The 15,431-nt window shown below is 45.9% G+C and overlaps 1 long non-coding RNA gene across 1 annotated transcript; it reads left to right on the forward strand.

The window, feature by feature from the left end:
- Positions 1-14,135: 14,135 nt before the first annotated feature.
- LOC102550846 (uncharacterized) lies at positions 14,136-15,431 on the forward strand. The gene is made up of 3 exons (XR_594918.4): positions 14,136-14,418; positions 14,518-14,724; positions 15,047-15,431. It is a non-coding gene; the product is annotated as an uncharacterized LOC102550846 (long non-coding RNA).

Here is a 15,431-nt window from a genome sequence, read left to right on the forward strand (position 1 = left end):
GCTCCACCTGGACCCTGTAAGGAAGCAAAACAGTCAAAGAGGGTTGACTGTTGAGCCCCACCACTGAAGTCTGAGAAAGTGAAAGCGATATGTGAACCGACTTTGAATCCCTGGTGAGCCTGTTCCCAAGTCATTGAGTGACCTTTAGCCATTACTTAAACTTTCTAATAGTTTATATTCTCTTCTAAACTGAGAAAAGTCAGGAAACGGCAATGGCACGCGCCTGCCAGGGTGGCTCACCGGCCCATAGGCCCTTGACCCCTGGATTTACTACCTAGGTGTAGGAGCTCCAGCAAGGACCACGAATAATGGCTGCGCCTTCTGGAAGAGGCTTTGTTTGGTCCTGCTTCGAAGCTCACGGAGAAAAACGTGTTTCTAAACAGAAATAGGTCTGGCACGTGCTGAATTCCTAGTAATGTTTGTCCTTTAGCTCTTGGAGCTCATCCTACACCTCACCACAGCCCAACCCCACCCTCACACCAACTCCCGTCTTACCTGGTACTAGGGACTGAACCTAGAGTCTCTTGCATGCTAACTGCACGCTCATCCACGAAGTCACAAAGCCATACTCCCAAGCCCCTTTTGGGAATCTTTTCCTTCCCACACCCCTCCTCATGATCATACCTAATAACGTGCCCGCGCGCGCGCGGCGCTCACACACACACACACACACACACACACACACACACACACACAGTATGAGGACTGCTGGAGTTATAAATGAAGGTAGGACCATAGGTTCTACCATCATCAGGTTAAATTTTAGCTGCTTTTTACCATCAGTCTGTGAGATTTGGGCTAATTAACCTCTCTGCACCTTAATTCCAATTCTACAAAATAGTCAGCTGAGTGTATCGATGTATATCTGTATTCCAGCACTTGAGAGTTGGAAACAGGAAAGACAGGTGCTGAAAACCAACCTCGGCTACGTAGGCAGTTTAAACCCAACCTGGGCTGCATAAGACCCCATCTCAAACAAACCAACAACAAAAACAACAAATAAAATAAAATACAGCTCACTAATAATAATAGAGCAGAGTTATTAGGGGAAGATAAATAGGTAAAGATTGAATAAATCTGAGTTGTTACTACTATTTGTTTAAAGATTTATTTATTTTATGTATGTGAGTACACTGTCGATGTCTTCAGACACATCAGAAGAGGGCCTCAGATCTCACTTCAGACAGTCGTGAGCCACCATGTGGTTGCTGGGATTTGAACTTAGGACCTCTGGAAGAGCAGTCGGTGCTCTTAACCACTGAGTCATCTCTCCAGCCTGAGTTGTTACTACTATTATTAGCACCATTAACGGTGGTATAAGAGTGCCCACGGTGGGTTGGGGATTTAGCTCAGTGGTAAGGCCCTGGGTTTGGTCCTCAGCTCCCGGGGGGGGGGGGGGAGAAAAAGAGTGCCCACGGTTTATAACACTAGCTAGATCTAACATGCAATGAGAACTCCTTAGGTCTAAGGCTAGGATTGTTAACCTTAGACTAAACAGTATGTCCACTTTTCATTTGCCAGGGCTGAGTACTTGAACTGTGTGGGGCAGACACAGCTGATGTGAGAAGAGGGTTGGTGGACGTTTTCCCCGGGAAATGGATATCCTATGGTTTGTCTGGATCCCACTCCAGTGCAGGAGCCAGGTTCCTGCCCAGCCCCACGGCTTTGCTAAAGCTCTGGAATAACAGTCTAGAAAGCCCGGTTGACTCAGAGGGAGATGACTTGGCAGACAGTCATGGGATGGAGCTTTCAGTTCAGCCACTGACCTGCTGTCCCACAGCTGGGGAAATACCGTCTCACCCAGCTTTTCAAATGTCCTTGAATACAGACTTGAACTCCATCGGATGGGTTAAGCAATGCCATTTCATAATTACTTTAAATGTGATAGCGTGTGTGTGTGTGTGTGTGTGTGTGTGTGTGAGAGAGAGAGAGAGAGAGAGAGAGAGACAGAGACAGAGACAGAGACAGAGACAGAGACACGGAGAGATATTTTCAACCCCTGTTCTTTTACTTTGCCCACACTCCCTCTTTCCACCCCTGTTGATTTGTTTGTTAGTATTTTCCACTCACAATGAGGTCCTCTGAGCTCTGTTGTTCCTTTGATGGCTTTTTGAAACAGAATGTCACTCTATAGCCTAGGCTTCCAACTCAGAATCCTCCTCCCAAGTATTGGGATTACAGGGGGGTTGGTTTGGTTTTTAGAACTTTCAGATTATCTAGCTCTTGAATGTCTTGAATGTCTAGCTATCTAAATTAGTCAAAAAGCAGGGCATGGTGACACCCACTTGTAATCACAGCTACTCGGGAAATTGAAGAGAGTCAGTATGACCCGGGGCAGAGGGGGAAACATAGGGAGATCCATCTTAAATAAATAAATAAAAGCAAACAAACAAAACACCAAAAACAACCAAGGACTGTACAAGAAACGCCTTTAGGTGTGTAGTAGGAACACGCGGTTGTATCAGGTGGCACCCATGGTCCTCGTAGTTAATAACATCCTCTTACCTAGGGAGGATGGCACAAGCCTGTAATCTCAATGCTTGGAGGCATGAGTCACAAGAGTTCAAGTCATCTTCTACTACACAGGGAGTTCAAGGCCATCCTGGACTAATAAGGTCCTGTCTCAAAAACAAATATTATGCCTTCACATCCTCTTGGGAGTGACTGTGTTAGCACAATAAATCATATAGTCACCTTAGTCACATGACTTCAGTTTGTTATTATTTATCTGTGTATCTGTTCTGCTTTTGTGACAGGGTCTTGCTATAGTCCCCTTAACTATATTGCCTTTGCTGTGTTACCATATTGAGCCTTAAACTCTCTTCATTCATTTTGATCCTTCTGCCTCAACGTTCTAAGTACAGGAATTGCAGGCGTGCCCTGCCGAGAACACTACCACCTTTTCACCCCCTGTTCCTACCCCTCCCCATCCCACTCACCACCAGAGCTTCCAGGCCCTGCCCAAGTAACCCACTTTCTCTGGTAAGTCTCTGTCTTCTAAAGGTTCCACCAACAGACACGTGAGCCAATGGGGAACGGTTCACGTTCAAACCACAACCCCGCAAGTGACAGAAGCCTTTGGTCAAAAGAAGAAGAAAGAAGCAAGAGAGAAACAAGCAGAAAGAAGTTTGGAACCAAGCAGAGAGGCCCTCAAGAATAATTAGACAGAGAAGTGAGGCCACAGAGAGCAGATTACATCCTGGGAGAGCTTTTCTACAGGCCAGGGGAATGCCATAGCAACAGTGCAGTTTTGTCTCAGTAAACCATTTGTGGGAGAGAGAGAGAGAAAGAGAGGGAGAGAGACAGAGACAGACAGACAGACAGACAGACAGACAGACAGACAGAGACAGACAGACAGAGACAGAGACAGAGATAGAGATACAGAGAGACACAGAGACACAGAGAGACAAAGAGACACAGAGACAGACAGAAACAGAGACAGAGAGACAAAGACAGCAGAGACAGAGAGAGACAGAGAGACAGACAGAGACAGAGAAACAGAGAGAAACAAAGAGACAGAGACAGAGACAGAGAGACAGGGAGAAACAAAGAGACAGAGACAGAGACAGAGAGACAGAGACAGAGAGAGACAGAAACAGAGTCAGAGATACAGAGACAGAGAGTTAGAGAGAGAGGTGAACTGTCATCTCCCCTCCAGGAAACACAGTGCCAAACTATAACCAATTTGGAGACCAGCAGAGCTGAAGTACAATCAGATCTTCATTCTGAATAATATCACCCTATCCTTATCCTTGATCCCATATTCAAGTCATTAATTTAATCTATTTTTTTCCTTCTAGGTTTTTCCCCTCCCTCCCCTCATGCCTCTGTTTTTTTGTTTTTTTTTTCTTGCTTTTTTTTTATGTTTGTTTTGTCTTTATGTGTTTGTGTGTGCATGGCCCATTTGTGTGGATATATATGCCTCTGGTCTCTGCAGGCACCTGCACGTTGGTTACCCACACAGAGACATACACGCATATAATTAAAATTAACACAAATCTGAAACAAGAAGAAAGGAACTGATCAAATGCCCCCGCCGAATCAGCATCTCTGGGCTAAGCTCCCGTGGCAGGGGATTTCCAACTGTCATTACTACCATTATTAATTCCAGTCCTGTATATTCTTCTTCTGAAAAAAGAAAACTGATTTGACCCAAAGCAGCTACCAAAGCATTTGTCCATTCTATCTTGTACCATAGGACATTTTTGTTCAAAATGACTCATTAGTGGCCAGCCAGACAGCTCAGTGAGTTTAGGCACCTGCCACCAAGCCTGAAGACCTGAGTTGTATACCTTGGACCCACATGGTTAAGAGAGAACCAAGTCCTGCAAGTTGTCCTCTGATCTCCACACACAAGCTGTAGCATGTGCATGTGTACACACATACAGTAAGTACATACATTTAAGTTTAAAGATAACTAGTACTGAGAAAAACTTACTGTTCCTCTCAAAGCCCACAGATTTCCTTTTCTCCAATCAACAAAGGTGTACATTCTCTCTGGGCCATCAGACCCCTTCACAGATAGTGTCTGGTTCTGGAATAACTGGGACGAACATTTACTTTTTAATTTCTTTCCTCCTGTGTTTTTCTCATATTCTATTGCTTTCATTGTCTGGATTTTTTTTTCTAAGCCACAATAACTTCTTTTTAAAATTACTTTGGGATATAAATAAATTGCACATTCTGTTCGAGTGACGAGTAGCAGATAGTTTGTGAATTGGGCAGAACTGAGAGGAAAAGGAATAGCTGAGGACTCTCGCACCATTTAAGATAAGTAACTCCATTTACTTGTGCTGTGTAACATTAGCTGTCAACTTGACACAACTAATAACCCCTTGTGGAAAAGTCTTAATTGAGGGATTATCTGGATCCCCCTGGCCTATGGGCATGTCTGTGGGGGAGCGTCTTGATTGTTAATTGATGTAGAAGGATGCGGGCCAGTGTGAATGGTATCACTCCCCCAGGGGGGAGGGGTGCTGGACAGCGTAAGAAAGAAGACCGAGCTGAAAGCAAATAAGGATATGTTCATTCTCTCTCCTCCTCACTCTTGACTGTAGGGGCATTCGGTGTGACTAGCTGCTTGGATCCTTGTCTTAACTTTCCCGAACTGATGGACCTCCTTCTCCCTAAAGCTGCCTTTTGTCAGCAAATGTATCACAGTTACCAAAATGAAGTTACACTATCTGATCTGGTTTGCATTTGGTTGTTTTGTTTTGTTTTGAAGCTACATTGTTGATATTTTGGTCCTTGAGAGCTGTTAGAGGGAGAAGAGTCTGGTGAAATGCACTCGTTTGATAGATCTCCCTACCCCCATCTTGCTATCTTTATGAAACATTTGCTTGTAGCACCCTGATCCCTCTAGATTGATTAGCTCTGCCTAGCAGGAAGAGAATGTCTTGTTTCTGCAAACCCTCCCTGCATCTCCATCTTGTCCAGGCAAAGTGGACAAGTGAAGAAAGGTGGGAGCAGACAGAGAGTGAGTGGGGGACAGGACTACAGAGCTTCCATAAAGGATGGTCCGAGCTTCTGAGCAGTCCCTGTAAGAAGGGCTGCTTTGTTCTAAATCATGGGGTCCCTGCAATGAGTTCAAGGCACAGATTTCCAAGAAATGCTTGTTAGAAACTATCAAAGGCAAATATGGTCGTATTTTCTATTTTCTGGTCCTTTCTCTAATGGAACACACAGTTTGCTTTCCTAAAGTACAGCCACATGGATTTTATTCAATAATATTGAATGTGTATCTGTCTTTGCAAATTTCTTGTGCCCTCTACAAATGCTAGATGTTTCCAACTGAAACTTTCAAAAAACAGATACAAACTATCTGATGTGTCTAAAGAGGCTGAAACTTAATTTCCTAGTAATTGAACAATTACTGGGAAGGTTTAAGTCAGAGTCAGACACTGGCAATATGGTGTAATGTCCTATAACTGCCCAGAATATTCTCTGATAATGGTTATTTCGCACATGATAAGAAGGGTTAAGCTGGGGTTGGAGATTTAGCTCAGTGGTAGAGCGCTTGTCTAGGAAGCGCAAGGCCCTGGGTTCAGTCCCCAGCTCCAAAAAAATGAAAAAAAAAAAAAAAAAGAAGGGTTAAGCCAGGCACACCTGCTCTGCTGACATTCTGGGATCAGAAAATGGTTAAAGCCAGGCACGGTAGCATATACCTTTAATCCCAGCATCCAAGAAGCAGAGGCAGGTGAATCTTCATGAGTTCCAGGCCAGACTGGTCTACAGAGTGAGTTCCAGGCCAACAAAACCTACATAGGAAGACCTTGTCTCAAAAAATAAAAACGGGCTGGAGAGATGTCTCAGAGGTTAAGGGCATTGACTGCTCTTCCAGAGGTCCTGAGTTCAATTCCCAGCAACCACATAGTGGCTCACAACCATCTGTAATGGGATTCGATGCCCTCTTCTGGTGTGTCTGAAGATGACTACAATGTACTTATATATAATAAACAAATAAAATCTTAAAAATAAAATAAAATAATAAATACCAACCAACCAACTAAACAAACACAAAAAAACACAGCAGAAGACAGCAGCTAAGCCTAGTTCGTGTTATGTAGTTATGTAGTCTAGGAATTTACACGAATGATTCTCAGCCTCTCACGTCCTGGGATTACCACACCTAGCTTTTGGTGGCTGTTGTTTTGAGAAAGGGTCTTGTCAGTAGCCCAAGCTGTTCTCACACTCACAATTCTACTGCCTCTGACTTCTGAGTGCTGGGTTTATGTGTGTTCCATTTTTTGTGTTGTTTGATCCAAGATAAATTTCACAGCCTCTCTGTGTCTCCGTGTGCCCAATCTTTAAATTAATATGAAATCAACTCACAGACAGTTTGGGGTTTCTGTTATCATCTTAGCTGTGGCCTAGACTACCTTTCCAGCTACATCTCATACCACAGGCAAACTTGTCTTCTGAGAGTCACATAGCCCATGCTGTCTACTCAGCAACATTGTGATGTCATATGTCATTTGGAACCTCAACTTTATGATGCCCAAAGTGGACAGAACAATCTCTATATACATCCAACCCCAACCTCCTTCACTATCCCTGTCCCAATACCCTGTCAAATATCACAACCTAGAAGTTGACCTATTGTAACTATTTTTATCCCAATGAACTTTCCATTTATAAAAAGGCTTCATTAGCACTAAGGCTGGGCAGATATCTATCCCCTATTAAAATCTATTTCCTATCAATAGCCCTGAGTTATTACTGTGTTTCATCTAGGCTGCTCTCAACTCCAATTGGACAGCCCTTGGGGCCATGCATTCTTGACTCCTAACCCATAGTGTCTTTCTTCTCTCTCCACCTTCTTCCCTCTCTTAGATAGAGATCTTGATCTTAGATAGCCTATCTTGAGATAGGCTGGGAACATCAAGCACTGCCTATCTCAATCCTGCCCAGCTATAGGCTGTAGGCATCTTTATTCACCAATCAGAAATTGGGGATAAGCTAGAATTTTATATCTTAATTATTTTTTATCTTAACTTGTATTACTGTCCTAAAAACATCTTTTCAAACGTAGAACATCTCCTTTAATGCTAAACAGCTTACGTTCAATTGTGAGGCTATCACTATTTAATCTCCAATCTCTATATATACACAGACAACCCCTTGCTTATGCCACAACCTAGAGATGATATCATTGACCAGATGCCTCTTTCTCCTTTACTTCTAAACTGATCAATGATCAAACTGTTGTTCCTTGAGAGCTATTTTGTTGGGTGTCTGTTTGTTTGTTCCTTTGTTTGAGATGGGCTCTAGCCTTGCCTATTCTTCCTGTCCCCACCCCTCAAGTACTAGGATTCAGGCAGGCATTGCTATCACCAATATGTGCTTCTTTACTACATATATTTCCAGGAAGAATTTCCTATGAGCAGTAATTGTGCCTGATATAAACCTCACTGGTTATGATACTACCACTATGCAAAGTTATTTCTCTCTCTCTCTCTTTCTCTCTCTCTCTCTCTCTCTCTCTCTCTCTCTCTCTCATTCTTTTCTTCTGTGTTCTGTCTCTTTTCTCCTTTTCTTTGAATAGTACCGGGAGTGCTGCCCATGCTTGGTAAGCATTCTATCATTGAGCTACAGCCTCAGCTCCCTCTATTACCCACGCTGTTACTAGCTTAATCTAACCAAACAACATCCTTATCAAGATGACTATCATAGTGCCTGAGTGGTCTCTCACACTTCACTCTTGCCCCACACCCCTTTCCAATATCTAATTCACTCCTCCCACTGTGGCTAGAATGGTTTCTTTTATAATAGATTGTAGTAACTGGCAAGATGGTTTAACTGATAACATTTGTTCCTTCCATGATCTGAGTTTAAGTCTCCAGTACACACATAAAAACTAGGCTTGGGGGTTGGGGATTTAGCTCAGTGGTAGAGCGCTTGCCTAGGAAGCGCAAGGCCCTGGGTTCGATCCCCAGCTCCGGAAAAAAACAAAAAACAAAAAAAACTAGGCTTGGCAGCATGTCTATAAACCCTGTGGCTTTGTAAGTGGTGCGTGTGTGTGTGTGTACATGTATATGTGTGTATATGTGTATGTGTATATATTATATGTGTGTATATGTGTATATGTGTGAGTGTATGTATATGTGTGTATGTGTGTGTATGTACATGTATATGTGTGTATATGTGTGTGTATATATTATATGTGTATATGTGTGTATGTGTGAGTGTGTATGTATATGTGTGTAGGGGTATGTGTATATGTGTGTGTGTATGTGTGAATGTATGTATGTATATGTGTGTATATGTGTGAGTGTGTATGTGTGTATGTGTATATGTGTGTATATGTGTATGTGTATATATTATATGTGTGTATATGTGTGTATGTGTGAGTGTATGTATGTATATATGTGTGTATGTGTGAGTGTGTATATATGTACATGTATATGTGTGTATATGTGTATGTGTATATTTATATGTGTATATATGTGTGTATGTGTGAGTGTATGTGTATATGTGTGTAGGGATGTGTGTATGTATGTTTGTGTGTAGACAAATTTTGGCGTTCATCAACCAGCAGCCTAGCTGAATCAATGAACTCTCAAGTTCAGTGAGAGATCTTGTTTCAAAATAAAGAAATAGCCAGGTATAGCCACATGCCTTCAACCCCAGAGGCAGGAGGATCTCTGTGAGTTCGAGGCCAGTCTAGTCTGTATTGCAAGGTTCTGGAGAAACAGAGCTACATACATAGAGAGAGCCTGTCGATAAATTAATTAATGAATTAAATGAAAAACACCTCACATTGACCTCTGGCCTCTACAGGCCTGCATACTTCCCCACATATGCACAAGTGAATACCCATACAGTTAACTCTAACTCTGTCTGTGCCACACATGTACACACACACACACACACACACACACACCTCTATATTTGGACATTTGCTCTTCTTCCTAGAACTCTCTAATTGTTTACCACAACTCTTAGGGGAAAGCCCACGTCGGTAGTCTGCCAGAAGCCATCGGTAGGCGTGCAGCGCTCCCTGCAAGCCCACCCGTGTCCTTCTCTTCCTTCCTTCCTCTCTATGCCTTAGTCATACCAGCCCATTCCCATTCCTGAAATAACCCAGGGCCCCTAGAGCCTCAAGGCTGTCTGTCCCATGTGCCTGAAACACATCTTCCAACATTTAACCTAACTGATTTCCCATCCTCTGTGTTGTTTCCTGTGGGGAATCCTCTCCTGACACCCTTCTCACTGCCAGCTGAGACCTTCCCATTTTGCCTCTTCCGGGGTCTCCTTTCCATAATCGGACGTCCTTTCACTTGCAAGAGGAAAAGACTTGAGCACACAAATCCACAGCGGCTTTCACACTAGGTCAAAGGGGAAAGCAAGAGCAACGCCTATCACGGTTGGTAGAATAAACTGAATGTGTCTGTATTCCTACACTGGAGTACCATTCTGCTTTAGAAGAGGATTCTGAGAGGGGACTCTGCTGCAATGTGTTTAGTCAGGATGGATTGTCTTGACTGTCAGTCTTACCCATTGCCCACAGCGTCTTACGAGGCCAGGCATTTGATTCCCTTGGCCTTTGGCTCTGTGCCTGGGATGGTTCTGTCTCTCAGTAGAGAGGAGAAGGAGATCCTAGAAGATGGAGAGAGCACATGCTCAGGTTAAGGGGCCCCAGGAGCCTGGGTTGCTGCCTGTTTAGCACCAGCCTCTGAGAAGCATAGCTGTCTCTCCTCTTTGTTGCCTAACTCAACACAGACTTATGATTAAGATTCCTTCACTTGGGGTTGGGGATTTGGCTCAGTGGCAGAGCGCTTGCCTAGGAAGCGCAAGGCCCTAGGTTCGGTCCCCAGCTCCGGGGGGAAAAAAAAAAAAAAAAGATTCCTTCACTTGCTGTGGCCTGAGTGTTCCTCTTCCTTCAGGGCCGCAGCTTTGGCTTCTCCCTCGTCAACTCCCCCTTGAGGCCTTTCGGTCAGTCATAACACACGCACTTAGAGTCAACCTTCTGAGCTAGCCTCTGCTTTAAGAGTTTTTAAAGACCTCACATAATCTGCCTCACAGTTTCCTGAGTAGATTTGGGTGACATTGTTCAACTGAGCCCCTGGAACATCCTTGGGGACTTAGTACAGAACTGGAAGACAGGGAAGTTTAAATTCAAATATGGGCGACCCAGCTGCAAAGCTCAACCACCCTTGAGGTAAGCATCCCCTAAGGGCTCGGGACATAAAGACAGAAGAGTGGTGGGATAACTGAGCATGCTCTCTCCCATCCCAGCCCCCTGGGGGGTTAAGCCTCCAGGTGGTGGAGTCACTCACTCAGCAGATTTGGAAAGTGCTTTGGTTTACTTCGCTCTCAGGCTTTGAGCTTCCTGAAGCTGCTTCGCTGGTCACATTGCTGCAAACTCCCCATCCTGGGCCCGTCATCAATCCAACTTGAAAGAAAGGTGTCCTCTAGGTTGACCTGTCAGAGACTAGAACCTTCTGGGAGCCCGGGGGTACTAAAAACAGAGGAGTACATTTAGTTCTAGGCTCCTCTGACCTGAGACATCCCGGGTTCAATTCCTAGTAGCATCCACCCCAACTAGGCCCACCCTTCTATCTCTGTGAGACCCCTGTGTCAAGACAAATGTCCTCTCAGACTGCAAGTATAACCCAGTAATAGAATGTTCACACACTTATGTGTGTGCCTCGCAGCCATCTCTAGAATTGCAGCCCATGTTCCAAGGAAAGAGGGCCCTGGTGAGCTTCCAGGGTAAGTTTCAACATCTGATCTGTAGAACCCAGTTTGTTTCAGTTGCTGCTGCTGCCTTTAGCCAAGGAATCCTAGGTCTCACTGTGTGCATGCAGACACTGTGAGAGGACAACAGCCCCACCCCCAGTCCTCCGCTCTGTTGGGTGGGCTGAGCCCCCTCACCCCTTTCAACTAGCCCCAGGCTGGCTGGTTCTAGAGTCATACTAAGCTCAAATGAGAATGCCATCTCATGTCTGCTTCTCCCTCAGGGTTACCCAGGCCCATTGCACACCAGGCTGGACTAGAGGGAGGGAAGCTTAGCAGGGTGGGTGCAGTGCCGGGTCTCATTTGTTCGGGCAATGAACACGCCCTGGAACAACTTTGGAGAACTGGTTCATTTGTTGGGGGAGGGGGAGATTTGTGCCTCTGGGGATGTGACGAGGGTCTCTGAGGCAAGGTTTGTATGGCCGTATACCATTGACCAGGTCAGGGATATTGGAAGATGCTTCGACTACATACTCAGGGGCTGTAGAGTATATGTGTGTAGAGGGGAGGACCTTATAAGGTCATACAAGGAGGTAAGCCTGGTGACTGGCATCATAGGGTTGGCACCATACTTCATAGGGTTGAAGATTGGGTAGTAGCTTTATGGCACTAGGAGGGAAGGGGGAGGGAGCCAACTCTTGCTGTCCTCATGTTTGAAGTATCTAGGACTGAAGCTCTCTTGACCATTCCTCTGTAACCCTGGGCCTTTACAGTCCCACAGGGGGACAGTTGGTGTCTCCCAAGGAGCTGTCCTTGGGAGGGCAGGGCTTCAGTATCCTAGTGTTCTTGTGACAATGCCTACATCTTCCACATAATTCTTGTAAGTAGGGCCTTCAGGCAATGCCAGGGTGGGGTACAACATGAACTCATCCCACCCACAGACCCTGGCTTGTTTCAGCTGCTGCCACCTTGTGCCCAAGGCCTCCCTGCTGTCTAGTCTGTTATGGACTAGGTCTTCCAGAACTCCCAGCCCTTCTGTTGTTCTCTCTAAGCACAGAACAGAAGCAGGTCAAGTGTGTTCAACTTTGACCTTCCAAAAGGAGGGACTTTCCAAGGCTCCGTCCCAGTGCCTTCAGCTCTGGTTTCCTGGGAATGGGAGGCTGCAGGAAGATGGCATTCAGAAGAAAACAAACGCATGACCATCTGGTAGGACTTCGTTGAATGTCCCCAAGTTCCACTTTCTTTATTTAGACGGACTTTGGAATTCCATCTCATTCAGTCTTGGAGGCCACCCACTGTCACTTGGGGTGCTTCTGATGATTCACCCCAAGGTTTCTCACAACTGCAACCACTCTAGGACAACTCCAAGGCTTACCAAAATCTGATAGGAGTCTTCGGGGTGCGAATCCTCTTTTGGAATTCTGGGTGTTCTCACTGTAGCTCTTCCTCGAGTCATCGTTCTTACTAAATCTACAACCCAACCTCTCTCCCGTACCCATCCCCCGGCCAGAGGCAACAAAGCATGGTGCCCACGGGGGCTGGGCAGTCCTGACCTGAAACACACACACACACACACACACACATACACACACACACACACACACACACACACACACACACACTCAGATTGATCTCCATCTGGTTGTGTCTTTTCCTGCTCAGGATCATCTCTCCAGTTGTGAATGTGCTCTTAAGTCTATGTACTCCTTGACTATTGATATTTCTTTCTCTCTCTCTCTCTCTCTCTCTCTCTCTCTCTCTCTCTCTCTCTCTCTCTCCTGTGTGTTGTGTGGGGTGTGTGTGTGTGTGTGTGTGTGTGTGTGTATGTGTGTGTGTCCCTCTCCCTCTCTATCCCTCCATCTCCCTCTCTCTCTACCTCTCCATCACCCTTCCCCTCCACCCCACCCCCACTGCTTCCTCTTCCTGGTTCCATGGACCCCAGACTAGCCTTAAACTCACTATGTAGCCAGGAATAGTCTTGGACGTCTTTTTTTTTTTTTTCTTTTCTTTTCTTTTCTTTTTTTCGGAGCTGGGGACCGAACCCAGGGCCTTGTGCTTGCTAGGCAAGCGCTCTACCACTGAGCTAAATCCCCAACCCCTAGTCTTGGATTTCTAATCCTCCTGCCTTTGTCTCCTGAGTGCTGGAGTCACAGGCTATGGCACCATGCCTGCTTCGTGTAGTACTGGGACTGAACCCACAGTCTCATGCATGCTAGGCAAGCACTTTGTCAACTGAGCCCCATCTCCAGCCCCCCAACCCCATCTCCTGCCCCTTGTCACCTTCCACATCACCCTCTCTCCCTTCTTGAGGCCCCCTCTTTGCTTCTGGGTCACAACACCATTCTGATACTTATCCTTTATCTCAAGACTTCTTGGTTTTCTTTGGTGGATCTCCAAGCTATCCAGTGAGTGTGTGTGCCCTATAAAGGGTCGGTCCATCTTTCGGGGCTGGGGATTTCGCTCAGTGGTAGAGCGCTTACCTAGGAAGCACAAGGCCCTGGGTTCGGTCCCCAGCTCCGAAAAAAAAGAACAAAAAAAAAAAAAAAAAAAAAAAGGTCCGTCTTTCCTTCTCTCTTCCCTCCCTATTCGCAGGGTAGTTCACAAATACCCATCTCCAGTTCTAAGAGATCTGATGGCCTCTTTCGGACTCCCCGGATATCCACATACACTCACGAAGACACACGCACATAGAAGTAAAAATAAAATAAAACCTAAATGCTTTTCTGGTGTTTTACACCACTCGGGTTTGGGTACTCTGGTATGGCAGTCCTGGTATGGAATCACAGGCTTGAAGGATGTTGACCCTGAGAAGGGCTTAAATACCTCCTTACTGGGACAAGGGTGTTTTGGAATGCTAAGTGAGCTGCTAGTCCCCTGGGGCTCTGTTGAGAATGCTAAGTAGATAAGGACCTTCCTTGACTCAAGCTTGTACCTCCAACTGCATCAATTCACCCCCAGGGTTTTGTGACACGTGGTGATTTGTAAACCAGAGACACCCTGAGGGCATACTATACAGCATATTTGAACCTCCAGCTCCCCTTCAGAATCTAACACCCCACTGGCTTCCACTGCGGGACGCTGGATCAGAGAAGTCAGCTCAGGCCCTGGGTGTCCGGGGAGAGTTTAGCGTTCCAGGGGAGTCTATGAACCTGGCATGGCTTCTGCACACACTCACATGGACTAGCTCCTGGGCTGCCTCCTAGGACATCTGTGGTCTCAGGCCGTGCTCTGGACATCCTGGTAGGTTCTCTGCTTATTTCCCAACAGTGACTCACTGCTCCGTGAGGAGAAGCAATCTGGGACTAAACAGCCTGTTTCTTCTTTCCTCTGCCTTTCCAGGAAGCACTTGGAACAGGATATAAAGGCTGCGCTTTCCACCCAGCCTGACATTCCGCTTCCAGATGCAAGACTCTGAGCAGGCCCGAGGACATCCCCGAAGCAGCTGGGAGCAGGGAGCTCGAGGTTCCAATTTGAAAAGCCAAGTCTAGTGGCTTCCAGCTTGGCCCTCACGTCCGCCCTCATTCTCCCCTCCCTGGCCCTCAAAGGGTGAGAATAATGCATTGCACTCTGTAGTGGTTTGTGTAAGTGCCCCGCCCCACCCCCACCCCCATGAGCTCTGGCATTAGGACACTTGGTGTGGTCCCCACTTGGTGGCGCTGTGTGGGGAGGCTGTGTTATCAACAGTCAGCTCTTTAACCTTCATTCTGCTCCCTCAGGCTAGCACTGCCTCATATTACTAACTGGAATTTTCCAGGAATAAAAAGTTCATTAGTGTCTTCACTGACTGGAGTATATGATTATGATTGTCCCACTTACCATTAGCCAGTGTTGCTATGCCTGATTTATGACTCGAACCCTCCCGTTGCAGTGTCTATCCCAGGACGTGCAATGCAGAACTGGCTACAGTTCCGGGCATCCTTGGAGCATCCTGACGCACGTCTCTCTGGATAAGGGAGGGTCACGATATGTAAAATGGGACGATGGCGGTCTCAGCATGTGTCATGCCACCTGCCTACGTGCTGGGAACTGAACTCAGGTCCTCTGCAAGTATAGTTTGTACCCTTTAACCATCGAGCCATCATCTCCAGCCTGGCTGGTGGGGTTCTGTTGCTTTGGTTTGGTTTGGGTTTGAGGTAGGTTCTCATGCTCCTGTCTCTCACGCTGGCTTTGTGTAGCTTAAGTGTGACCTTGAGGGGCTGGAGAGCAATAGTGTACGTATATATAATCAATAAATAAATCTTTAAAAAAAATAA

This window comes from Rattus norvegicus, chromosome 10, assembly GCF_036323735.1.
Source record: "Rattus norvegicus strain BN/NHsdMcwi chromosome 10, GRCr8, whole genome shotgun sequence".
NCBI lineage: Eukaryota > Metazoa > Chordata > Mammalia > Rodentia > Muridae > Rattus > Rattus norvegicus.